This window comes from Callospermophilus lateralis, chromosome 2, assembly GCF_048772815.1.
Source record: "Callospermophilus lateralis isolate mCalLat2 chromosome 2, mCalLat2.hap1, whole genome shotgun sequence".
NCBI classification, from domain to species: domain Eukaryota; kingdom Metazoa; phylum Chordata; class Mammalia; order Rodentia; family Sciuridae; genus Callospermophilus; species Callospermophilus lateralis.
Window position 1 is genome coordinate 181763078 of NC_135306.1, and position 27972 is coordinate 181791049.

Below are 27972 nucleotides of genomic sequence, written 5' to 3' on the forward strand. Positions count from 1 at the left end.
GGCCATGCAAAACTAGGAATTGCTGATGCATGTGCAAGGCTGTTCAGACAGTCCTGGCAGGATCAGACTTCTGCACTGTGAAGGTCAGAGATGCAAGAGCAACATGAAGTCCAGCCCTCTCCTCCTGCAGAGGGGGAAACTGAAGCCCAGAGAGAGTCAACACTTGCGATTCTATCTCCTTGGCAATTTACTTTGTAACTCAACATTTCAAATGACTTTTCCAGTGTCTCATGTGATATGCTCTGCTAATGCAACTTATTAAGCCTCTGGCCTTGGTTCTGCCAAGCCCTCGCATCTCTGCCCAGCAGGGCATGCTATCCTGGATGAGGCTCCACAGTGGATTGGCTTAGTAGGGGAGAAAAGTCGTGTCAAGTAATTGTTTATTAACTTGCAAAACAAATCTTGCGGCAGGATTTTTTTTTCTTTGCATTTAATGATAATATAACAACAACAAACATTTATTTAGTGTCTCCTGTGCACCAAGTTCTGTGTTAATTACCTAACATCATTGTACCATGTAATCTTCCTGAAGAAGCTGCTAGATAGCTATTATTCTCTCTGCTTTACAGATGCAATGGAGGCTCAGAGAGGTTAAAAACTTGCCTAAGGTCACACAACTAGAAGGAATAGAGTCAATATTCACACCCTGATTTGCTTAACTCCAGATTGATCTTTCAGCATCCACACTGTGCTGTTTTTCTATGACACTTTCTCCCATTTATAGAATCCGATGTAGAAACTGATCAGTTTCTTTCTGGAGCGCCAGTCACCATCTCATCATTTTCCTGTTGTGACATGAAGGCTCCATGTTGGTGAGAAGGCTCAGAGCCTGGAAACTTGGTGACATCACTGTCACACCTACAGGACACTCAGAATGTGAACCTGTGGGACAACCAGCAGAGTTCCTGCAAATGACTGCCAGGATCCAAGAAAAAATTGGAATCCGTGCCTGCTTGGACAAGACCCTCACCTGCAGAAGTCAGGAGAAACAGGTAGCCCTGGAGCCGGTGGGAGCAATGACAGAGGCGGAAGCTGGTGTTCTGAGGGTTTCCTCTGTGCCAGTCTCCGAAGGAAGTGTCTTGGGGGCACGATCTTCTCTGGGTCTCACCCCAGCTGCTTCAGCGGGGACTGCTCCGTCTTCATCCGGGGTGAGGGGCCATGTCGCAAATGCAGGAAAGAAAAAAGAAAAGAATGCCAGATAAAATGGTCTTTAGAAATCAAGGTTCCTGTTTTACCTCAAAAGGGTGTGAAACTGACATGGAGACATGAAGATGTAGACAACCATCAGTGCCCAGAGCAATAGTCACTGTCATAGGAATGGAGTCAGGACTTCCAGTCTGACAGATTGGATTCCGGCTCCGCACCACCCGCTGCTAACCCTGTGACCTCAGGCAAATTACCTTGTCTTTTCTGAGCCTCAATTTCCTCATCTTCCAAAATGGGAAAATATGATATATGTGTCCCAAGGTGGTTGTATTAAATGGCATGCCCGGCTGGATGTAATTTGTGGCATGAAGTTGTCATGAAGTAATGGTGCTGATGAGGATGGTGGCTACTAACGCCCACCCTTATGCAGAAAGAAGAAAGATTCTTCTTTCTGCCTGTCGTGAAGCATTTCGAATCTCTGTACCTGACCTCCAGAGCCCGGCATTTCTGCCTGTTGACTCTTATTTCTCTCCCATCCTTCCTGCCCTACTCCATGTTTTCCCAGGCTCCAGAATACAGGCAGTAAATCCTCAGGATTTGAGGAGCTGTGGGTTAGGATGAATTTATTACCTGTGCCCAATAAATGTTAGTGAATAAATAAAAGTCAATATAACTATAAAAACCAAAAGCAAAAACAAAGTTTCCTTACATGCACTTTAGAGCTTAATAGGCCTTTGTATCCAGGCTACTCAGAGCCAAATGGGTGCCTAATAAAGATTTTACAAAGAGCTTGGGATGGTGTGGCCAGAGAAGCAGGGTTCCAGTGTCCATCACTAGAGGTCAGGTAGACAGTCCTCTGGGGCAAGGCCCGTGGCCACATATCACAGGTCTGATCAACACCATGAAAGCCACTCTAGTCAAAAGGTCCTATCAAAGAGAGGAGGCCAGAAATGGAAGAGGGAGGAAGGAGGAGAAAAACCCCAAGGCCACCTTCTTCCAGAAGGAGGAACTCTAAATCCAAAACAGAAAGTCTTTGAAAAAGTGATAGACAGCTGCCTTGATGACGTTCTGGCACCTGAATGGAAAAAAGCCACAAGGAAGGACCCTGTGACCAACTGTCTCATGGTCTGAAATTCCACATTAGGATTCCCCCGCTCCTCTAGACTAACCACCAGGTAAGAGTAGGGTCTGGAAAGTTCTTATTCTACACCTTCAGCTTTTTGAGTCACCTCTTCTTGATTATAAATATGAACAAAAACTAACAACCCTTTCTTTTTTTTTTTTTCTTTTCTCCCTGGATTCAATGACTTTAATGACAACTATAGAAAAATTTCTAAAAGGAAATATCTCAAAAGAGTAACATTGGCTGATGCTCATTATATGTAAAATTTTATGTGTTTATGAATCAGTTAAAAACAAATTCAGAAAAATAGTAACATTGGTGGGTAGCAATCGGTTTTCCTCTTCCTTTCTACTTTTTTTGTTTGTTTTATCCTTATTTTCTACCATATTCACATTTCCTCGGCAATTAATAGGGAAAATAAATCTAAAATATGGACAAATAGGTACATTTGTAACTAACATTTGAATGTGTTTTATCTTTCATTATATTATGTTGTTCTTGGCTAATATTTTTTAAAACGTCAAGATAGAAAATTTATTTAAATTGCATGCTACGATGATATATAAAATACAAGCCAGTGTTTAAAATACGTGTCTGATTTTACTGTGTCTCTCATGGGTAAAGTGTTGATGGAGGAGAAGCAGATCACTGCTCCTGTAGGTTCTGGCCCCATGAGGTCAGGGACAAAACCAGTAGCTGCTGGATCCTTCAGCTCCCAGGTAATGGAGTTTCCAAGAAAATGCCAAGGAAGTGATTCAGACCCATCCCCGTAGGTGAATTGTTGCTTTAACCCCGTGAAATCTTGTACTCTGGAATGTTTCCACCTGACTCTGATGATATGATGACTAGGTATCTAGGAGGGTCAACTGGAGTAGGCATGACCATGGGTTGTTCACCCATCTGGCTTCCCCCTGGGCTGTGAGTTCTTCACCAACAGGGATGGCGTTTTAAGTTCTCTCTCCCTAGCAGCCACTCTTGTCCCTTGTCCATTTGGTGCTCATTAAATAGTTCTGGAGGCTGTGGGAGTCCAAGATCAAGGCACCAGCATGATCTGCTTTTGGTTTACAGATGGCTACCTTCTTGCTGTGTCCTGAGGCATGGGGTTGGGGAGAAAGAAACAGTGTTTCTCTCTCTCTCTCTCTCTCTCTTATTATAAAAGAGATTTATATTCATCACAGAACATTTGGGAAAAAAAGTGATAAATTAAGAAAATAAATTCATTCTGGAATCGAATCATCCAGAGATAACTTCTATTAAAATGTACGTATGCCCTGTGCTGTTTCCTTTCTAAACCAAATATTTTTCCTTTTAAAACTTGACAATATAAAATTCAACTGTCTTTTTCTTTGTAATGATTTTTGTTTCTTATCTAGAATTTTTTCTGAGTCATAAAGAATTCCCTGTATTTTCTTCTAAAATCTTTGTACATTTTGGCCCTAGGTGGTTAATAATTCACCTAGAATTGATTTTGGTATGACATGCAGTAGGTATAAGTCCTATTCTATCCTTGAATGGAGATCCTGGAGTAACAAACTATCTCTTCCCTACTACACTGCAGTTTCATTCTTTGTTGAAAACTCAAGGCCACAGATGGGTGGATCTCTTTCTGGTTAATCCTGTGTTCCACTGGTCTATCTGTATGTTGGACAGAAATGGACAGGCTATGCTTTCTTTTGGGTAACAGACAGCTTCAATATTTCAAGGATGAATAAATCAGAGTTATTTCTTTTTTCGCACTAAGGTCACTGGGGAAGTAGGAGATGCATCAGGAAAACTGACCTTCCCAAGGCGAGGTATCTGCCCCATGGGATGTTCTCCATCTGGAGAAGAGAGATTGGGAAATGGTCCATGAGGTTCTTATTGACTCACCATGAAAACATCACCCATCATCCCCTTCCTCTTACAGCTCATTGGCCAGGACCAGACTGCTCCATCCACCTGCAAAGGGTTGTGACGTGCTGCCTGCCATGCGCCAGGAGGGGAGGTTACTCAGATATTGGAAAATACTAGTAATGTCTACCTCTATTTATCTCTCCCTGGATGAAAATGACAGTCTTAATTATAGCAGGTTAATAGGGAGACTCCACACCTGGAAGAACAAGTCTTTCAACTCTAAGCTTCTTCTTTAAGAAGGTCTTGGCTGGTCTTGAACCTTGGGAATTTAAATTTTAGAAATCATTCAAGTCCTTTAAAATTTCTGTTGGGACTTCCATAACTCCATCTAAGGAGAATTGACATTTAAAATAGTGAATGTCCCAATCCATTGATTTCATGTGGTTGGTATGTTGTAATTTAATACATTTTTCTATATCGACTTTATATCCGGCAACCTTATGAAACTCTGCTAAATCCTACAAATCATCTGTAGCTTCCTATGACTTTCCCATGTAGGTAATCATATAATCCACAACAATTCTATTTCTTCCTTTTTTGATCCTTGTGTCTTTATTTCTCTTTCTTGCCTTTACCCTTATGGGACATGTAGATAGTGCTAAACAGGTGTGAACATTTTCACAGGGATCATTTTCAAGGTTTCCCTTTAATATATTGGCCATTACAGATTTTATTGCAGATAACCTTCACCAGATTATTTATGTGCCTAGTTTTTAAGAATAAATAGATGTAGAATTTTAGCAAATGCTTTTTCCTGCCTATGTTGAGATGGCGCCTGATGTTCATAGACTTACAATGGGGTTATGTCCAGGTAAATCCATCATCAGTTGAAAATAATGAGTCAAGAATGCATAAATGCGCTGGGGATATAGCTCAGTTGGTAGAGTGCTTGCCTCACATGCACGAGGCCCTGGGTTCTGTCCTCAGCACCACACACACACACACACACACACACACACACATACACATCATAGCTTAGCGGCACAGAGTAACACACCACGTAGGTGGTTTCCGCTTGTGGTCCCAGGGCTGCCTGGGACTGTGGCTCGCTGCTGCTCTCCAGCATCTTGAGAGAATATCATACTGCATATTACTAGCCCAAGGAAAGATCAAAATGCAAAATTTTAAGTACAGTTTCTACTCAATGTGTATCACATTTACACCATTCTAAAGTAAAAAAAAAAAAAAAATCCTAAGTCAAAGCATTCATGTGATTTTGTTCCTTTGGTAAAATGGTGAATGGCACTGATATTTTTTGAAGTGGGGTACCGGGAATGAAACTCAGGAGCACTCGACCACTGAGCCACATCCCCAGTCCTATTTTGTATTTCATTTAGAGACAGGGTCTCACTGAGTTGCTTAGTGCCTCACTTTTGTTGAGCCTGACTGTGAACTCGAGATCCTCCTGCCTCAGCCTCCCGAGCTGCTGGGATTACAGGCGTGTGCCACTGTGTGTGTTGGCAATGGTTTTCTGATGACGAAGCAGCCTTTATACCAGAATTTAAACTAACAGCCTGGAAACAGCCCAATTTGGACATGATGGGCTTGTCTTTTTATATATTGCTCATAATGTATTGACTCATAAATATTTTGTTTACTCTTTTTGAACTTATATTCACCGGCAAAATTAGCCTGTGGTTTTCTTTCTTATGCTGTTCTTACTAGGCTTTGGTATTACTCTAGTTTCACAAAATAAAATGGGGAGTGTGCCCACTTATTGTGTTTTCTGGATGAGTTTGTATAAGGTTAACATTAAATCTTGAATCATTAAAGAAAATTTGCTTGAAGCCAACAAACCTCCACATTTTGACAAGTTTATTTTTAACTAAAATCTAATCATTTTAATAGTTATAGGATTATTCAGATTTTCTATTTCTTCTTTTGTTAATTTTGGTTAGTAGGAGTTTGCCTATTTCATCTAATTTTGGAATTTGTCTACAGTTTCTTTGAACATTCTCTCCTACCTTGCTCATATCTGTGACACTAATGATATTCTTCTTTCATTACTAGCATTATCTGTGCTTTCATCACTTTTTGTCTTGATCTGTCTTGGCAGAAGTTTATCAACTTTATCAGTCATTTCACGGAACCCAATTTGACCAATTAAATCCTGTCCATTCTATTTTTTATCTTTCTTAATAGTTTTTGCTTTTTTTTTTTTTTTGCTTGTTTCCTTCCCTAACTCTGGAATATTCTTTTGCTCTTCTTTTTCCTTCTCTTAGGACTCCTAAAACAAGTGAGTTTGCTCAATGCACTTTTCATCTTTATATTTTCTGTCCTGTTTTTCCCCAGGGAAGTTTCTTCTGACTGAGCTCAATTTGCGAATTCTCCTCCACCTATGTTGGATTCACTATCAAAACCCATCTGGTGAGTTTTTCATTTTTGATGTTGGGGTTTAAAATCAAAGGATTCTAGAATTTATATTTGTTTCCTTTCTCAAGTGTCTGCTGATTTTGTTTCAGCTCATTGCTGAAATCCTGTAAGTCAAGTGCATCCCTGAGCACAGTAGTGTCCCATCTCTGTGTGAACATTATCCCTTCCATTCATCTTCCCAAGTTGCTCGGAGCAGGAGTGGCTACAAGAGGCAAAGATTCTCCCTTTCAGGCTCCTATAAGACTTACCCATGTTTCTTTTATGACATCGGTTATTTTCTTATCTCATTATTTAGATACTTTCCTCCTTGACAAGTCTAATGGTTTGGGGTTTATCAAAGATAAATTCTCTGGCTCGGCCATCTTTCTGTCTGTCATAGTGCCCTTCAGTTCTGACTAAGATATGAAGATAGTATGAATAAGTGAATATCTATCTTCCTACCTACCTCTCACTTATGTCTTTTGCTTCTTGGTTTCTTCCCTAGCCGCCATTACTGCTGCTCTCTGCATGGCTCCCTGTGTTCAAGGCACCCAGGTTTCCTTCCTGTTCCTAAGGAAAGAAGGATAATGACCTCAAGGTTATTGCACTTGCTTTTCCTTCTGGAACATTCCTTCCCCAGTTATCCATTTGTTTTAATCTCTGATCTCGTCCACATCTTGTCTTCGGTGTCACTTCTACATACAGATCTTCTCTGGCCACCTTTCCTATGACAGTGCTATTCCCTGTCCCCTCTGCCATTCTTTCACCTCATTGTGCCTTATTGTTCTTGTTCATCACCACATAACAACATATTATAAATGCCTTTGTTTGCTTATTATATGCACCTATCACTAGTTCATAAATTCTTGGAGGTCAGAGACTTATTTTTTTGGTTTTCGGGTTTTTTTGTTTGTTTTTTATTTAATTGATTTTATTTTTTAAATACATGACAGCAGAATGCATTATTCTGTTTGTATATAAAGTATGTTGACACCAATTCATGTCTTCATACATGTACTTTGGATAATGATGTCCATCACATTCCACCATCATTGCTAACCCCCTGCCCCTTCCCTTCCCCTCCCACCCCTCTGCCCTATCTAGAGTTCATCTAATCCTCCCATGCTCCCCATCCCTACCCCACTATGAGTCAGACTCCTTATATCAGAGAAGACATTCGGCATTTGTTTTTTGGGGATTGTCTAACTTCACTTAGCCTTATCTTTTACAATGCCATCCATTTACCTGCAAATGCCATGATTTTATTTTCTTTTATTGTTTACCACAATGATCTCTGGTACCTTGAAGTGTGGATGGTTTGCAAATGGTGGACATTTAATGAGTGGATGGATTTTGGATGAATGTAGATGGATATAGGATGGATGGGTGGCTGGATGGAAGGATAGATGAATACTGAGCGGATAGATAGACAGGAGATCCATAGTATATGATGTATGAAAGAAGAAGTGTTAAGCTAGAACCTGAGGTAACTAAACTGTCCTGAATCATTGATTTATATAAAATTAATTTCTCTCCATCCCTTGTACAGTTTAAAAAACTATTATCATCTTTATTTTCCTGATAAATGAACTTTGGTTCAGAGAAGTTATGTTAACATTCCCAAGGAGACACAGCTACTGAATGACTGATCTGGGATTCAAACATAGGTCTGTGCTAATGTTAAGCTGCCAGGTCAGCCTCACATACCTGACAAATACCTACTAGGACATGCATATAAAACTAAAACAGGAAGGCAGGGGGCCAACAACTATCGGGAAGGGTAAGGAGAGAACACTGAACCCAAGGGGTAGCATCCAGCACTCTCTTATGGGTTGCCATTCTTTTTTGATCCCTCAAAGGATCAGTTTGATATGAGAATCCCCGAGCCTGCTCCTGCCTTAGTCAGCCTCTCTGGCTGTGGTTTGAAACAGCAGTGTCAGCAAAAAAATGATGACCAGATATATCGAGCAAAGTATCAGAGGAAAAGAAATAAAAAGCCGCTCAGGTGATGCAAGATCATTCAGATGTCAAGCGCTGTGATCACACACATGTTCGTTCATGCTATTAATTTTTTTAACATTTCTGATAAGCCCAACAGATGGGCTGCTGCCCTCAGGACCTCTCTAGATGAATTAATGTAGGCGTCTACTGCTCAGACTTTCCAAAGCCAAGTTTCTGAGCCAAGTGCAGGGGAGGAAGAGCTTCCAAGAACCCTGGGAGAGAGAGAGAAGGACAATCAAAGGACTCCTGGAAGCTGCAGGTACCAGGATCCCGTCCTGGAGGTTTGGAAGGGGGAATTAGAACAGCATTCACCTGGACCCTTTGCTGCTTCACTAAAGCTCCGTTTAAGAGAAAGCAGGAAGGAAATGCTGAGCTCTCTGGAGAACAGAATGAGGATGCCCTACACAGAGCTAGTCTTGTGTACAATTGTCTCCAAGGTCATCTGGAGATGGAAATGGGCTTCATTATGGGTTGGGTGATGGGACAGACAAGAGCCTGATTTCGGAGTCAAGCAGAACTTGACTGGAATTTAGGTCAGAGTGGAGTTACCCAGAGATAGTTATTTAATCTGAGTCTTTGACTTTACCTCTGTAAAATGGGAATTATACTAACTTATCACAGCATTGCTTTAAAGAGTACAGCACCCATGTACTGGCAGTGCCTCGGACTAGGCCCAGCACCTACTAGGTGGTTCCCCATACTGGGTATGGAAGCTGGTCAGAAATGAGCTCCCTAGTCACCTTAGGATCTTTCCTTTTGGGGGGCACAGACAATGTTTTTTTGTTTCATGGAACAGTGGATCTCAAAATTTGTTTTCATAAGGATCATCTGGGTTGCTAATTAAAAACACGCCATCCCAGTTTCCATTTCCCAGATCTTCTATTTCAGTAAATGATATTAGGGTCCAGAAATCCATGTTTTTACCAGAATACCCACTACTGTGGACTGAAGGTATGTGTCTCCCCTCCTCAAATTCATATGCTGCAATGCTAATGCCCGATGTGATGGTATTAGGAGGTGGAGCCTTTGGTTGGTAATCAGGTCATGAGACTGAATCTCTTGTGCAGGGTTAGTGCCTTTATACAAAGTCCCCAGACAGTTCCCTTACCCCTTTCACCCTGGGAAGACACATGCGAAGATGGCCATCTGTGAAGGAGGAAGCTGGCTCTCTCCAGACACAGATTCTGCGGGTGCCTGCTAGTCTCTAGAACGGAAAGAAATTTCTGTTGTTTGCAAGCTTGGTTTAATAGTAGTCCAAATGGACTAAGGCACCGTCCCCAAGCCCTCTCAGGTAATTCTGACTTGTGCAATGCTGCCCTAGGATTTACAGAATGCCAACAAAGCCTGGTTGACTCAAATGCAAAGTATTCTTTTAAAGACCAGAATAGAAATGAATACTCCCTCAAACTCTTTTGGGTGTGCCATTTGCATAGTTATAGCACCTTTTCATCAGGTGCAAATGAGACCCAAATGAATCTTTCCTGTGTGACCCAGGAAGAATGTCTTCTGGTGGTAAGGACTGAGGGCAGAGAGAAGAGTCTGAACAGCATAGGGAAATTAACACCGCCACAAGACACCTGGCTCCTGGCTCCTGCCCAGGAGCCAGCTGTGTGGCACTGGCATGTCACTTTAGCATCTATAATCTGTTCCCGAGTCTGTAAAATGAGAGTGGTACTCTGTGGGCCCAGGGCAGAGAAGGAGCAGAGAGTACCCAGCTTCTCACACCTCCATCTGGTCTCCAGCTGGCACGCCATTGGCTGAACCCAGGGGAGCACAGTCCCCTCATGTGCAAGACAAGGATCAGAGGCTGGAGTAGTTTTCCCTTCGATTTCTCACTTCTTGGATTCTGTCCCTGCGGGGGTGTGCTGCCCAGTAAGTGAGCATCGCTTTTCAAGCCCACCTCTCTCTACAGCAGCCTCTGTATTAACCAGAACTCTCTCTCTGAACTGGCACTTGCAGCTCCTAAAATGCCTATGTGGCCTCTTCATACTCCCAAAACATTTTCACCAAAGAAGCAATAACGTTATGCTTACAGACCATGTCCTAATGGCACATAGATCATGGAGTTTTGACGTCTTGAATAACACGTGCACGGTAGATATGATAGATATGAAACTTGGGATAGGTGATGATTATTTTTCTGGTGTTTAACTGAGTAAGGGTTAGGTAAAGGTTGGCTAAATTCCCTATAAATACTTACTTCCCTGGACAAGGAAACATAATATTGACTAAAGTTTCCGATAAAAAACTTGGTTCAATGCCATTTCTTTTCTCATGAATCTTGGTCATGGTGGAGGCAGTAACCCAGATCTTTACCCCCTTAACCTTTGGGACTTTTTTTTTTTTTTAATTTTAAACTTTTGAATTGAGTCATTAAGTGCTTCTGAGGTACAGGATGGAGAAGGGTAGCCCTGTTAGTTCCAAAGCAAATTTCATTAACAAAGATTTGTGAGTGGAACTTCATCCAGGTGGATCAGAAGAGGGTGTCCTGGGCCTCTTTCTCCTCAGATCCATTCTCTCCCCTTTCTCCTCTCCTGGCACTCATTTATCTCTCACCTGCTCTTTTTCCTTTCCCTCGGATGCCTGAGGCTGCAGGACTTTCTCTGGCTCCTGTGTCCCACCAATCCAGGTAATTCAGGGTTCTCCACCTGGTGAGTGATGAGTAACCAGGGACCACATGAGATCTACCTAGTTTTGTAATCCAACTTGTCATCTAAGGTCAGGATGAGCGATCAGAGATGGTGTGACTCAAAGACCACAGGCATGGGCCTCCCACATTCTCATAAAAAGGTCATTCCTCAGATGCCTTCACCGATTTAAGACTCAGGACTCTCTGAGGGTGGGGCCAGGAATTCTGCTTTCTAACTGTCTTCCCTGGTGATTCTCACACATGTTCACACACACACATACTCATGGGGGTTTATTGCATGAAAAGTGAATGACAGAATGAATGAAGCCACCAGTGAAGTTGCTGTCACAGGGTATTTCTCTCTGCTCCTGTTTAGGTTGTTTCCAGTTATTTATTTTAAAAACAATCATGTAATGGCGTGCACTGTCACCTTGTGATGTGGCAGTTTCCCAGGGCTTGTATCTGGACACGGATTTGCTGGTCATGGGCATTACGTCTTCCTCTTTTTTAACATTAGCAGCTCACTCTCCGACATGTTTGCATCAATCCACGCTCCTAAGCCAGCAGTGGGTCAGGATTCCCTCTTCAACGTGTCTTTGCTAACGTTTGTTACCATCAGGCCTTTTCATTTGGCCAGTTTAAATGACCTGGTAGTTTGTGTATTGGTTTGTGCTTCTCTGATTATGGGTGAGGTTGAACATCATTTTTATTTATTTATGTATTTATTTAAGTACTGAGGATTGAACCCAAGTGTGCTTAACCACCAGCCCTTCTTAATATTTTATTTAGGGTCTCACTGAGTAGCTAAGTGCCTTGCTAAGTCACTGAGGCCGGCTTTAAACTCTTGATCCTCCTGCCTCAGCCTCCTGAGCCGCAGGGATTACAGGAATGTACTACCACCTGCCTGGCTGTTTTTATGTGTTTAATGATGCTTAGTCTTTTTTTTTTTTTTTTAGTTGTAGCTGGATACAATACCTTTATTCAATTTATTTTTCCATGTGGTGCTGAGGACTGAACCTGGTGCCTCATGTATACTAGGCAAGCACTCTACCACTGAACCACAACCCCAGCCCCACGATGCTTATTCTTATTGATTTTTCTCTTGTGCTTTTTCCTCTAGCAGTGAATTTGCATCATAAGAATATATATTTTTCAACTTGGGACTCAAACCAATTGAACTATTTTTATTTGAATGAAAGAAAATTGTGCAAATGTGTGCTTTCTGAATTTTGCTGGCATAAAAGTGGTTGCTCAGTCCTAGAAGACACAGTGGTACTTTGCAAACTGAAATTCAGATGGATGATCCTTAGAAAGGTCCTGCTGTACCCCTGGAGAGGCAAGGCCACACCTGCAAGTCAGGGGCTCCCACCCAGCCCACTGTCTCTTCTCTTCTGGGTTCTGAGGCTGGATCTACCTGTTTCTTCTGAGTTTCTATGTGCTTTTCTTCCTCTGGCTCTTCTTGGTGCTTACTTCATGACGGAGAGTCTTTGCCTCTCGTTCAGTCATGAGGTCTCCTGGGAGTTACTGGTAGTTACCCTTGGAAGCCACAAACATGGGGAAGTTACAAAGAAATGGCAAGTCCTTAGCCAATGGTATCATCAGAGACAAAGAGACACAACAAAGGAACTAGACACGCGTTGCCCAGGTCTCCCGGGGTCCCTTTCACTGGGGCTTTGGTCACACTTGTAAAAGTAATCAGTTCCCATCCCCTACCCTGCCCTCTGTGGATTCCCAGATCTTGAATTTATCATTCTTCTCTGTTATAAGGGAGCCTGTCCTCTGGCTCAAACCAGACACAAGAGTGGGAGTTATCAGCCCTCACAGGGAGACTGGGCTGGGTTGTTTTCTGGCAGAGCCTTCTGGCTTGGTTTTTCCTATTCCTGTCTTGCGGTGACCACATGGGGAGTATAGTTTCCAAATGCAGCCCTCCCTTTCCACTGTGACCTGTCCACCATCCTCCTAATGACTTGCTTTTCCTCAGGACCAGCCAAGAGCAGTGATGCGGTGGACAGAATAGACAAGAGAGGCAGAAAAGTCAAGGCCTTCGGGGCCAAGCTCTGGGCAGCTCCATAGGAGAGGTGGAAGTGCAGGAGCGGGCAGCTGAGAGTCCTCAGGTCTTTGTGGAACAGGCTCTGGGTGGACTGTGATATAGCTGAGAAGGGCCTCCCTGTGGCTGAGGATCTTTTCTGCAGATCTCCTCCCTCCCCCACAACTGGGACTTTTTGCCCTGAAAAGCCATGGCTAACTGAGCTAAGTTTGTGTGGTTTGCCTTCTAATTCAGTCACTCAGCAAATATTTATTGAGTTCCTCTTATTGGCCAGATTCTGCACTGGATGGCATGAATGGGACCGGGGCGGTGGGTGGAAATAATACAGAGGAAACTTGTCTTCATTCCTGCAGTCAAGTGGCAGGACACTAAGTGAGAAAGACGGACAAGCAAATTGGATCCCTGCAGACAGAAATGTCCGGAACAGGATATGCTATGGGGGATGGGGTGGGCAGGGAAAGTCAGCCCCGGATGCTCTAAGACAGGACAGCAGGCTGGATGGTCAGAGGCAACTGGTGCCAGAGGAAGCCCAGAGTATAGGGGTGGAGGGTTCCTGATCAAATATTTTCCCTCTATGGAAAGTTTATCTAGAGCTGAGAAATAAAGTAGGTGAATGATCAAATATGGTACAAAGTGCTGGATAAAATGTTCTGTTTTTCTTTTCCTTTCTTCTTTCTCTTAAAAATTTTTCTTCTTTTTGCTTCCTACATGCTTTTCTGGGTTTAACTGGATTTCACCCCACCTCCCCAGAGCAGGGGTTGGGCCAATGTGTTCTGCAAAGGTGTCAATATTTTTGGCTTCGCAGGCCAATGTGTCCCTCCTACTGAATCCTGCTGTGGAACATGAGCAGCCACAGAAAATGCATAAAACTTCTTTGGCTTTGCTCTGATATAACTTCAGCTGAGGGTACTGAAGTCTGAATTTCATATAATTTTCACATTTGCTAATATTATTCCTGTTTTGATTTTCTTTCCAATCTCTTAAACATGTTTAAACAACAAAAACAAGAACAAAAATAAAACAACACACACGAGCACACACACACACACACAACATTCTTAGATCACTGGTTGTACAAAAGCAGACAGCGATTTCATTTTTGTCCAAAGGCTGTGGTTTGCTGGTCCCCGAGTTACAGCAATAGTTTTTAAATTTTGAGGTTGGCAACCAAGACTCTGAGAATGCATGGAAAGCTGCACATTCATTCGTTCATCCTACAGGTGTTTTTGAGGTTCCCTTGGGCTCCAGGTGTTCTGGCCTGCTGCTGGAGCTATCTGAGCCACACCAAGTCCTGCCCTCAGGGAGCTTGCACTCTACGCACTAAATAAAGAGCCAGCAAAGTGAGTCTTGATGTTTGCCACACTATGATGGGGTGCCGTGGGGACCTGGGACTGGGAAGCGGGTGCGGCGGATTCAGCCTGAAAAGTCAGGGCAGGCCTCAGGGACAGTGACCCGTGGTCTAGATCCTGGAATGTGAATAGAGGGCCGGGGCGAGCTGGAGGTGTGCAGAGGGAATAGCAAGGGTGAAGGCCTCCTTCCTGAGCACCAGGACCCAGGACTGGACCCAAGAGAAGGTGACGGAGGCAGGCAGGGTCTCCTGCATCCTGATAAAGGTTTGCCCCCCATTAAAAGCAATGAAACAAGCAGGAAATGAGTAAAAGGTTTCCAGTGAAAATGTCAAGGTCTGAGTCACTTCGACTGAGTATAGAAGCCCATCCCCAGAAAAATGCATGTAGATACGTGCCCCCAATCATTTTTCTTATGGTTGGTATTTTTTTACCTGTTCTTTTTAGTTATACATGACAGTAGAATGTATTTTGGCAGATTATACATACGTAGAGTATGACTTATTCTAATTAGGATTCCACTCTTGTGGTTGTACATGTTGTGGAGTTTCCTTTGTTGTGTATACGAATACAAGGTCAAGAAAGTTATGACGGATTAATTCTATTATCTTTCCTATTCTCCTCCCCCTTCCTTCCCTTCGTTTCCCTTTGTCTAATCCAATGGTTTTTTTTTTTTTTTTTTTTATTCCCCTCCCCAACCTTCCTTGTTTTGGGTTAGCATCCACAAATCAGAGAGAACAATTGGCTTTTGGTGTTTGGGGATTGGCTTATTTCACTTAGCATGATCGTCTCTAGTTCCATCCATTTACTAGCAAATACCATCATTTCATTCTTCTTTATGGCTGAGTAATATTCTATTGTGTATATACACCATAAGAGCACCTAGGTTGGTTCCATAGCTTAGCTATTGTTAGTTGAGCTGTTATAAACATGGATGTGGCTGTGTCACATGTTTGTGGTGGGACTGCAAATTGGTGCAATCACTCTGGAAAGCAGTATGGAGATTCCTTAGAAACTTGGAATGAAAACACCATTTGACCCAGTTATCCCACTCCTCGATTTATACCCCAAGGATTTAAAAACAGCCTATTGGTTGGTAGTTTTAAGGATTCCTGGGTTTCCCTGAAAGTCCCTCACTGGAAGTCCATATCCTTGAGTTACAGAAAGTAAAAGACAGAAGAGCCCACACTGAGAGGAAATGGTCTTTGTGTCCCCTGGACAGTTCTGGACGATGCTTGCTTGGTTAGTCAGCTGCTTCCTCTGCAGAGTGGCCCAGCTGGGCGGAGCTTGTAGGAGGGGTGGGAGGTGATTCCTTCAGACTTAGAGCCTCTGTCAATGGAGCTCTAATCTGATGGAAGCTGCTCAGGGTCAGGTCTCTGCAGAAAGCTCTTGGGAGTGGGGTATCTCTCCCAGGTCCCTGTTGTTATTCCCACCCCCAAAACAGACATAGGAACCAGCTCCTGCACACATGGGTCCTTGGTGCTGATCCCAGCAACCTCTGCCAATCAGCATAGTGCCAAACCTCTCGGCCTTATATCAGATGGTGCTTGTGACCAGGGGCTGTGCCTCAGGTGTCCCCTCTCTGGTGGTGAGAACTGGACCCTGACTCAGGTTCTCCTGCTCCAGCCCAGTGGCCACCTGGGGAGCTCGGGGGAGGCTGGGAAACTTTCAAAGAGCAGTTAATCACTAACTTGCTGCAGATAAGAGAATGAAACAACTGAGAAAATGCCCAACCCAGAGCTTAGTGCTTCCCTGCCCGCACATGCCAGGACCTGGCCCGCCCAGGGAAGCCTGGGATCACACTCAGATTGTTCGCTAGAGAGAGTGACCTGCACTCTTGGGGGGGCTGCCGAACCTGGAGCTGAGGGGCTGATGGCGGCCGCTGCCCTTTTCCCTCTGTGGCCATTTCTTTCAACCAAGTCTCGACTCCTAGGATGAACAGGGGCAGTTGCTTAGGCTGCTGAGACAGTTGCCCCTCATCTGTAAAAGTCAGGTACTGGAATTCAGCTTTCTCTGTTTACTCCTGCAGCTCCGTGTGGGACACAGAGACCCAAGATAACTCAGACAGGGGGCCTGCCCGCACTGGGTTACAGTGGGAAAAAGCAGAGACAGACAGAAGGCCTACAGGATAAAATGGTGGAGGAGCAGACAGGCTGAGATCAAAGGGAGAAGGGTTCAGTCCTCCCTGGGCAGGTCAGGAAAGGGGCACCCGGCAGGTCGTAATCCCAGGGCTGCCAGGGTCAGGCTTTAGCCTAGGAGGTGCCTGTACGTTATCTCCAATCCCACAACCACCCTGCCTGGGCGGTATTAATCCCACTTTACCAGGAAAGAATCTGGTGGCTTGTTCAAGGCTACCCAGGTCCTAGAGCTGAAATCCAGCCCAGGTCTTTCTGACCTTAAAACCACCCAGCTTCCCTTCCCCTCTCCCATGGCTGCAGTTCTCAGTGGAGTGTGTTCCCTTCAGCCAAGACTTGGCTTCTGGAGAAAACAAAAGTACTTGCCTTCCATTCCAGCTGCTGACAGCCATTCATGCCTGGGTATGAATGATGGTCAGTGGCGGAAGGCTACTGGGGAGGTGAAGGGAGGACAATTGGGGGGCGGGGGTGCCGAGAGCAGAGAGAAATAAAAAAGAATCCTCGTGAGGCACCTGGTTCCCATTTTTTCTGAAGACCTCGGCACCCTGATAACCCCAAAGGACTCGTAATTTATGACTTCTGAGAACTCCCCTTAAGTGCGCCTACCTTCTTGCTGATGGTATCTGCAGGAGTTGGCAGAGTTACCTCCTCGATTTTTGTTACCTCCTGTCTCTTCAGGATCTTGGAGATAAAAACTGCCTCCTGAAAGCTCTGAGAAGCTTTTAGGAAAAATTGACAAAAAGATTGCCAGCTGGAATTCTGCCTCTGCTCTGCTCACGGTGGCAGGCAGCTGCCGCGTGGGGCACCCTGGGCTCTGTCGGCCATCCTGTTGGCATTTTTTGGGGGGAGGGGGTGTGGGCTGTTCAAGGATGGTTTGAACCAAGACTAGCTAGATGCTGGAGAAGAATGGCACGTATCTCCTGGGCAGAGGTCCAGGGCACGGCAAGAAGGCTGCCTTACCATTTAGATAAGGAAGCCTCTCTTTCTGCCTCTAATAGCAGTCAAATTTCAAATTCACATGTGCAAGTGAAACCAGGCAAAGAGCTCCATAGATCTTAACTCACTCAACTCTCCCACTAATCCTGCACAGCAAGTTTAAGCAAAATGCTCAAGCCCACATGGCAAGAGAGGAGAGTTGGATTTTGAACCCACACATATTGGCCCCGGGTGCTGTACACTCTTCAGATGACAGTCTGGGACCAGGCATGGACCACCTGGAAGCCTGTAAGCGATGCAGAATTCCCAGCCTGCCCCAAACTCCCTGAATCAGCATTTTTATTTTAACAGGATCCTCCGGTGGGTGGCCGTCACAGTTTGAGAAGCACTGCCGCTACCCCCGCCCTCCCGTTGCACGACACTGCTCAACTCTGGGTGGTGCATTTTGTGCCCAAGCTATTGTGTTCATTCAATCAGCCAACTATCCCCAAGCTCCAGACCTTGTGCTGGGCAGGTGACAGAGGCAAAGACAACTGTCTTCATGAGACTTCTGGCTGTGCCCTCCAGGAAGACAGTGTAGGGAATGGGGCAAGGTAGTGCCAGCCAGGATGCTTGGATCCAAACCCTGGTGCCACCACTCTCTGGCTGTGAGAAGGAAGCCGAGTCATTGCATCTTCCTGGGTCTCGGGATCCTCACCTGTGAAGCAAAGCAGGTGAGCCAGCAGCTGCCCAGCACACAATGTGTCCTTGAGCACGGTGGGCACCCAACAGCATTCAAGGGGATCTGATGAAATAGAGGACCACTTAATGAGTGACCTGATCATCTTCCACAAGAGGCCCCCCCCCCGCCATTTCCAAGAGGAAAAAGGAAGCATGCTGGGGTGGGGAGACAGAGGAGAATCTCTTCTGCGTCTGTGAAGGACTGGGGCTTTCCCAGACCTCTTGATTATGGCACTGTTTTCCTCTGTCTGCTCAGTTTATTTTTCTTGGTAAACATTACATTTGTGGGTCACTCAGCAATTTGGCCATGCCTCCAGGATGGGTGGAAATCAGACTCGGGTGGAGAGGGTGGTGGGAATGATCTAGAATCTTGGCCTCCAACCTTAGGACCTCATGTGATAAAGGGGAAGAGGGTAAATAAGATCTGGACATCGAGGATGGTTTTTGTCTCCTCTTCCTTCTCGCTTTCCTCCTTCCTCTTCTCTTATCTCCAAACTGCTTTGACCTCTCTGGTGACCAAGATCAATCCAATCGTACATCCATCATGATGAGTATGTTCTTTGTTCTTGCTCCAAGCGGGTCCCGGCACTGTGTGCTTTTGTTCCATGTTATCACCGAATCTTTCAAACAATCTGATGGGGTGTAGTCACCGTTGTTACCCCCACTTTACAGCTGAGACACTGAGGCTCAGAGCGGTGAGGCGCCTGAGGCCATTCAACCACTTCCTTGTGATGGAACCAGGATATGAATCCAGGTTTGTTCAATTCCATAGCCAATGTACTAAGCCACTGCACTCACCGCCTTGATGACCGTGGACTGTCACTTGGCCAAGGAGTAAGTCTATTGAGAAAGCAACTCCAACCAAGACCATAACCATAAGGCTGACATCTTGCTCCCTGCCGCAGTCTGGCTGGGCACAAATCACGAGCCACTGAAGCAGGAACAAACTTTATTTCCAAACTCCCAAGAACGCCACACATGCGGCCTTCTCCCGGGACACACCACACCAACCGGAAATCCCTCCTCCGGAACTTCCCCAACCAATGCGAATCCTCCAGGAATCCCGAGAACTCCAAAGTAGCTCGAGAACTCCAAAGCAGCAGGCCAAAGCGGACAGCAGGGGTCTAATATACAGTTGAATACACAGCTTAACATAACCATCATCATCTCAATGGCTTGCTGGCGTCACCTGTCACCTCTCAACCACTCCACCACTCCATTCTGGCAAAAATGCCATGCGTCATCCCCACTCAGCTGTGGCCCTCAACAACTTCCCAAGGGGAACAAAACACAGCTTTCTTGGCCCACCTTTAAGTGACTATGACTCTGTCATAGTCAGCAAGCCATTTTGGTATTTTGTTAAAGCCCCCAGGTGACTGGAGCTGAGCCTGCAGGGTACCCATCTCTTTGGAGAGAACTGGGCTCCATGGGATTGGTCATTTCCTCTTTCCCAGTAGAAGGCCACTAGCTCCTGAGAATGAAGAGTCATTAACTTTGAGGGAGCTTCCTGTGAGTGATCTTTGCCCTCTGTGAAAGTGTGGAGATCAAGATAAGGGAGAAAACGTGTTGGCAGCAGGAGGTTGGGCTTCAACTTAGCTCTGAAGCTCTCTTCCTGGAGACAGGTACATTGAACCCTGAGTCCAGGGGTGGCAGGGGGAGGGAGGGTGACAGGTGTGAGATTAATTAAAGCATTAAGCAGTGAACCTTTGGGTCATCCTGCTGTGGTTCCTTAAAGCCCAAACTTTAGTTTGTCTGGTCTTCAGAGTTGCTCTTAGTGACTCCTAGCCTCACCACCCTGCTAAGCATTTTGGGTTTTGCTATGTGTACTACCTGTTCTATTAGCCTCACAAGTCTTTTTTTTTTTTTTAAATCAAATATTAAAGTTCTAATGTTCTATAGCACAGTCGGGTGATAACAGTTCACGAGAATTCATTACACACGTCAAAATGAACCAGAAGAGAGGAGTCTGAAGGTCCCCAATACCAAGAAACGATAAATATTTCTTTTTTTTTCCATAAAAAATTAGGAATACTAATCACCCCGATTTGATCATTACACCTTGGACACATGTATTAAACTATCTATCCATAAATATGCACAATTATTTTATGTCAATAAAAAAAAAGAATTTGCATGTTTTTACAAAGTGACCATATCACTGTCTCCAAAGGGAACTGAGGCACAGTGGCCCCACATGGACATGGACTGTTAACAAGCAGGATAAAGCCCGACAATGGAATTAATCTTCCATGATCCTGCAGCCTGAGCTTTGGTGGAAAGGAGTTGTCAGCACGCTTGAGCCCTCCTTTGAGGTCCCTGAAGGACTGAAAAGTCATTGAAAAAGGTACACATTTCTCACTCTGTGACTCAGTACTGTTTAACTTCAGGTCCGTGGACATTCACTCACAGATACTAATAAATTCCACAGCAACAGAATGTAAGCTCCAGGGTGGCAAGGCGTTTTTTCCCCTGTATTTTTGTAAAGATATGATGGTTCACTGCTATTTTCCCAGACCCTGGATGGGGGCCTCTAAGGCAGCAGGTGCCCATGTGTATGTGGGAGATGTGGAACATGGGGCATATGGGTCTGACTATCCCATCTCTTATTTTCTTTGCAGACTGAGAAGCTAAATTTAAAACAGGAGGAGTGTCCAACTGCTCATCAAACGTCTTGGTTACTGCATTGGAACTCAGCCCCTCACTTAGGTCTGAGAATTCTACAGCTGTTCCAGCCTCTGCTTCTTCTCCATCCTTGGATGTACAGGCTACCGTGCTGTTGGAGGATCAGAAGAAATCATAGATGGGCAAGCACCCTAAATGCCCTGTGCACTTAGAAAAAGGTTGAATTGATTGCACACAGCACAGGGAATGCCTGATTTTGTTCCCACGCATTGCACATGCTTCAGCTGCTATGGGAGTTCCTCCAAAGCCTGACCCTAGAACATTTTCTTTGCCTACTTTTAAAAGCACACCTGCTTGCCGCTCTTATCACGGAGGGATCACTCTGACATTGTTGAGAACAGATTCTGTGTTCCACTTCTATTGGGAAGGCTGACCCAGGAGGCTCTGTTTATTTTTAGCAGAACCATTATTAAACTGCTACTAATATTAACATCAATATTACTCCTACTAATAATACGAGGAAACACCCACTTTTGTGTGACTGAGCCAGGTTGCCCGGAGGCAGAGGAATGGATTCATTGACCTTTTGAGTCTGATCTCAGCCCTTTGGTTCTATTACCACCTTGTAAATCTGAGGGTGTTTTGTATTTACCCCTAAGGAGTTGTGGTTAGAATCTGCTAAAAATATCTCACGATGCACCTCCCAATGGTCATCGCCCTTTATAACATACCTGTTGTTCGAGACTTAAAAGTTTCCTGGGTGGTGACAGAGAAGAACTGGCTGGAGGAAGGCTGTGGAATTTAAGTGACACTTGCCAAGCTGGTGAGGCTAAGTGCCATTCCAAAGTCTGATTCCTGCCATCTGCCGTGGGGTTACTTCCATACCGTGCCATTCCCCATTCATTAAACACATAGTTACAGATTCCTAGAACGAGCCAGCCATGGTGCTAATCTAGCCAGGAAGAGAGACAAGCAAACACCCACAATGCAATGTGGCAAGTGCTGGGGGGAGGGGTGGAGAATCAAGAAGAGGGAAGGCAAGGATTCAGCTGGGGACTGATTGGTGTCAAGATAGCCTATCAGGAAAGGCTCCCTGAAGGAAGCTGTGTTTGGGTTGAGATGAGAAGGATGAGTATCAGATAGACAGGGGAAGAAGGATTAGTTGTGCTCTGGGTCTGGACAGCATATGCAATGGTTTGGTGGCAGGCAGGGACAATGACCTGCCCATTTGGGTTACTGTGATATTATGAAATAAATAGCTTCATCCAGTTTCCTGGCATACAATTCTTAAAATCCTTGGTATCTCCAAAGGGATGAATGTCTACAAGGACACTAATGGGTTGACTGATGGCTGGCCACTTCTAGTAGCCTTTAGGATGCAGGCTGGTCCATGGGAAAACCAACCATACACTCAAAGGATTTGCCCACCACCTCTGAGGCCAGGAGAGGAGCTGGAAGTTGACTTGTCACCAGTGGCTGAAGATTTAATCAGTCATGCTTAAGTAATGAAGCCTCCATAAAACCCCCCAAAGACAGAGTCCTGGGGATTCCAGGAAGGTGAGCAAGAACTCATTCACCTGGAGAGCAGTGTACCCCAACTCCATGAAGACGGAAACTCCTGTGCTTAAACCCTTCCACAGCTTGTCCTATACAGCTCTTCACCTGGCTGTTCATTTTTATCCTTTTAAATATCTTTTCTAATAAACTCGTAAGCCTAAGTAAGCTCTTTTTCTCTATGAGTTCTGTAAGCTACTCTAGCAAATTAGTCAAACCTCAAGGAGGGATTTAGGGATCCCAGGTGGTCAGTGTCAGGATTCACCAGAGGACACCCAGCTGGTATGTCCACTATAACATTGTTGACTTGGTGTGAGGTGAAACCCATGCCTTTGGTCACAGAAGGATTCCATGTTGTCAGTGTATAGTAGGAGAAACTGAATTTGTTTCGTCTACACAGACACTAAAAGGAGGCATTAGGTGGAAAGCCAGGTGAGAAATACCTGGAGAGGAGGCTGGGGAAATAAGCAGATGCCAGACCACAAAGGCTCTCCTGAATTGTGTTTTAGAGGCTGGGCTCCATTCCATAGGGCACGGGAGTCATTAGTAATCAGAGGAATATTATGAAGTCCTCTGAGATCTCCTCTCTTCTACCTGTGGCTAAGGGGACAGCTCCATGAGACACTCTTGGGCAGAAATTCATGTGCCATACTTAGGACAGGATCGGGGTTTACGCTTAGCTCACATACAGCGTAGAGCAAGATGGTGACAAATGACTCATTTCTAAACAATATAGCTGACATGAGAAGGTGACACGTTAGAGTCTTGCTTCCCTGCTTTGCTGATGGCCTACAGATTTAATTAAAGAACAGGATGCCAAGCCTCTGGTGCCTTCCCAACCCTTCCTATTCTCTCTTCTCTACCACGCCCTTTACCTCCCCTTATCTCTCTGCTCTTCTTCCTTCCACCTTCAGCTTTGGTAGCTATGCCCAAGAATTCTGGTTTTCATTTGTGCCAGAGAGAGATATAGGATTTTTAGTCATGGAAGAAAATATTGCAAGTATCAGCTGAGGCAAGGGCTGAAAAGTTTCCTGGTACTGGAGATGGACGCCCTGGGCGTCCAGTCCTGGCTCCCCCAGGCACCAGCCAAATGACATGGGACAGAACCGCCTTTTCTCTGAGTCTTTCTCTCTGAGCCTCTGCTCCCTCAACTCTAAAACGGGGGCAATCTCATGGGGATGATGTGAGATTTTAATGAGGTTTTATTTGTGAAATTGCTTTTTGAGCTGCAATTTTAGATCCAATACATGTTTGCTTTGGATTTTGCATTGTTTTTCTGAAGAAATCTACCACCAAGATAGCGAGGAAAGGAATTGAGAGAACTATTGTGTTGGGATATATTTTTTTGTCATATAAATATGAATATTCATGTCATAAAATCAAAACAAAGAATGCAAACTCTGTCCCCCTCTGCTAGATCCCACCTGCTTATGAGCAAATATTAATTGTTTGTTGCATATGCTTCTAGACAGGCATGAAATATGTGTATTTTTTTAAGGAAATATGCCCATTAGCTTGTTCTTTTTAGTTTTTTTTTTTCTTTCCATGGACATCTTTCAATATCATGGCATGAAAACCTGTCTTCTTGATATTACTTCATGGTATAGATGGACCATGATTTACTTAAGCCTTCTCCCATTGACAAACACTGAATTTATTTTCAACTTCTTTTCACATATTTTTGTGACCTTTTTGTACATATACCTATGGGAGATATTCTAGAAATGGAGTTGCTAAGTCAAAGGAGCTGAACATTTTACACTGTGATAGTTAACAACCAAATTGCTCTCCATAAGGTTGTGCAAAAATACCCTTTCACAAGCAAAGTGCCTGCCTCCCCGTCCCGACCCAACCATGGGGATTACCAGTTCTGTTGTGGTTTTTTGAAACCATAGAGTCTTTCTCCTCCTTTGACTGGCTATTTGGAAGCTGATCAACCCCACCTCACTGCTCCTCTGCCTGACCAGCCTGGTCCTCCATGACACCAGTATGGGCATCTGAGAAACGGTTTCCCAATCAATGGTTGGAAGCAGGCCACGGGATGTTTGGAAAGCTGGCTTTAAAGATTAAATAGAACATCCACATTTCCAAAGGTAATGTTCAGAAGCAATGGGGTAATGTACTTTAAGCACACAGCATTGTATCTGATACAGGAAGTGATCATTATTGATTCTCTTATGATGAAAGGTTCTGACACTCAGATCTTGGTTTGGTTGAAGGGATGGCAGGTATGAGGAGGCTGAGGTGGGAGTTTTAAGAAGTCTTTGTCATTGTTGAGCTGTAGCTAGATTCAAGTCCTGGTCACATGACTAGGTGTTGGGGGCCTTTGGTGTGGCATAATGCAAAATACCTGGTAACCAAATAGCATTTCCATGGAAAGAGCCCGTGACCTGGTGTTGTGAGCAGGTGAGGGAGTGGACTGGGAAGGGGGACGGCCAGAGGGAGAAGGTGAGAAGGGTCCTCTGCAGCCTCTGAAATCTAAACCAATGGGCCACTGGAAAGTTCTGAGGCCCAATTACTATCAACACAGGCCCCACCCCTGACATGTCTGGGATACTCCAAGGGTTAGGAACCTGAGACCGGGCTTGGTCCCCAGCCCAACTGGCTCCATTTTAAAACCGTCATTACAAATTCTGGGTGTCAAGCCAAAAGGACCATGTGGGGAAGATGATGAACGGAAACTGCGTGGCCACGTGCTGGAGAAAGAGGAGGCAGAACTCAGGATCAAGAAATAAAATAAACAACCAAGTAGCCCTTCACATGCCTTATCTAATTTTGTCCCCTTAAGAACCCCTTAAGAGTGAGTGCTGCAGAGATCTGCACTTTAAAGAGGAGGAAGCTTCTGCTATAGTGAAATCAAGTCACTTGGCCAGTGTCACCCAGCCACGGGGGCCTAACCAAAACACAAATGTAGGCCCATCTGACTCTAAACCAAAATGGTGCGTGTGGCTTCGAGTTCGGCAAGGCAGGTTCAATTTGGAGGTCGAGGAAGGCATTATCGACTGCTGCGTATGGGGGCGGTAGGTTTTCATTTTATATGTTGCTGGAAAATGAGTTATTTTTACCCTGTTGCAGGATGACATGAAGAAGGAGGACTTCCACTGTGTCACTGACGTTGTAGAGCTGTGTATATTTGACAGGTCTCTCACACTCCCCATCTTATGTCCTCTCCCCACCTTTTTGAGAATATGGGGCTAGAGGGGGCCAGTGTTGGGAGAACTGGGCATGGAGGGAAAGGCAAGGAGCTTAGGCAGTGTGGTAGTAGCAACGAGGGAGGTTTTTTGTTCTTAAGATCTAGTTGGGTCCCCAGTGCCTTGGTGGAGACTCTAGACCTCCTCGAAGTCTTTGAGGTTCTGATTTATGACCTTATAAACTAGACTGCCCTTGGCCTTAGTGTCGCAGCTCCAGCCTGTAATTATCTTTGCCACAAGTGGAGGCCTGGCTTTGTTCTGCAGTTAGATGCTCCTTTCTCGGTCCCTTTGGGTTCCTGAGTCACTCTCAAGCTCCCGTGTGCTTATCCAAACTGGTGAGTCATTTGCTATCATGTTGGAGGGTGATGCAGTTCCATTGGGAAGGAGGAGGTGCTGCATGGAGAGGGTGCTCCCCAAAAGGGCCCCCCTCCCTCTTCTTTGTAAAGAATAGTGGATAAGAATTGGGCTGCAGAGGATGCTGTGGCAGCAGACCAGTGAGCTGGGCTCACCCACTCACTCATGCTGTCTGATAGGTGCATAGTGCAGGTTCCAAGAGAGTGCACATGGATAAAGAGCAAGGATCTTGGCTCAGTCTTTGCTCTGCCACTTGACCAGATGGATCACCTTAACCCAATCTTTAACTTCTCTGAACTTGGATTTTCTCAAATTGGATAAAAATAGTAACTGCATCACAGGACTTTTAAGAGGACTTGATAAAAGATGCAGGTATAGTGCTCAGCAAACCATAAACCTGCGAGTGAGGTGGTGGTGGTGGTGGTGATGATGATGATGGGACCAAATTATACCCATTTTACAGATGGGAGAACTGAGCCTCAAGTTGTCCAGAGTGACATAGATGGTAAGTAGTAGACTTGGGAAGAGAACCCCAGTCTGTTTCCAAGTCAGAAACCCTTTCCTTTATCATACAGGAATGAGTCTGTATGTTGGTTTGTTGTGGACTGAGACACCGTCTCAAACTACAATGGTAGGTTGACCCAGAGGGGGTTCTATGTTTTTCTCCTCAGTCTGAAGCTGGAGAGCAAGATAAAGGAGCCTGTAAATATTTACTCAGAGTTCCGGGAAACCCATCAGGGTTGCAGGCTAAGCCATCTCCCAGCAAGCAAGGGCTTGCCTCTTAATTCTCCTTCCTTCCAAGACTGATCAAATTGCTCAGTACATAGTAAAATGCCAATTTCCTTTTTCTTGGAGGGGAGAAAAGCTCTCAGCCCCTGCTGGGGAGAGGCTATTGCTTATGCACTGTTAGGTGGTAGCTAGGGGCAGAGGCTCTGAGGTCAAGCAGAACTGGTTTTCATCTGTCCTTCCCAGCAGTGTGACCTTGGGCAAGTTACTTAATTTCCCAGCCCCAGTTTCCTCATCCTTCAAAGAGGGGATTGTGGTGTTACATTATGGGGACTTTAGTATCTGGCATAGAGTGAGCTCCTACTAGAAAAAAAATGACAGAGTGGGATAGATTGAGGATTTGGTTTACAAGTACTTTGCAAGAAGGTCTCTTGGTGTCTGCTATTCAGAGACCCCTGGTGAGACCATGCCTTTTGTGGGTGATACTACTGTGCGTAGGCACCAAGACCCCAGCTCCTTGGCACATCAGCCTCTAAAGAAAGAGGTGCCTGCCTGGCCAGCGTTAACCAGTTCATAGGTTCTTTGATGCAGCCATAATATCCTCTTTTTACACTGCTCTCAGCCCATCTCCAGAGGTGCCAATCATTGCAGCCATTCACTTCACACTGGTGATCCCCTAAACACACATCATTCCTTATTCTTAGTAGCATTCCTTGGGGGAATCTCCACTTACAGATATCTCCACTTATAGATAATAGGGGCTCAGAGATATGGGGGACTGCCCAAGGACCTAGAGCCATTGGAGCATGTCTGTGTGATATTTTTTTCTGGTTTGCATGAAAGCATAGCATTTCCTCGGATGTAGGGCATTTAGTGTTAAGATGGGAAAGGTCTTGTATGATTTGGCTCGGGAAGCTGAGGCTTGGCAGTAGTTCTGGAAAAGGAATGGAGGTGGAAAAGAGAAGAGGAGATACAGAGAGGGGAATGGCAGGGTGAAATGGCTCTGCACTGTTATTGCAAAGACATCTGGGGCTTCTCCCAATCCTACCGGCGCTCCTGGGTGCCCTCTTTTCTATTGGTACTAAGTGCTCCGTACCTTCTGTGGGTTTGATTCCTATGGGAATTAGAGTTGTCTGTGCCTGGAGGTGCCCCACCCTAAAATTTGAAGAGAGCTTTCATGGATCTAAAAGCAGCCAC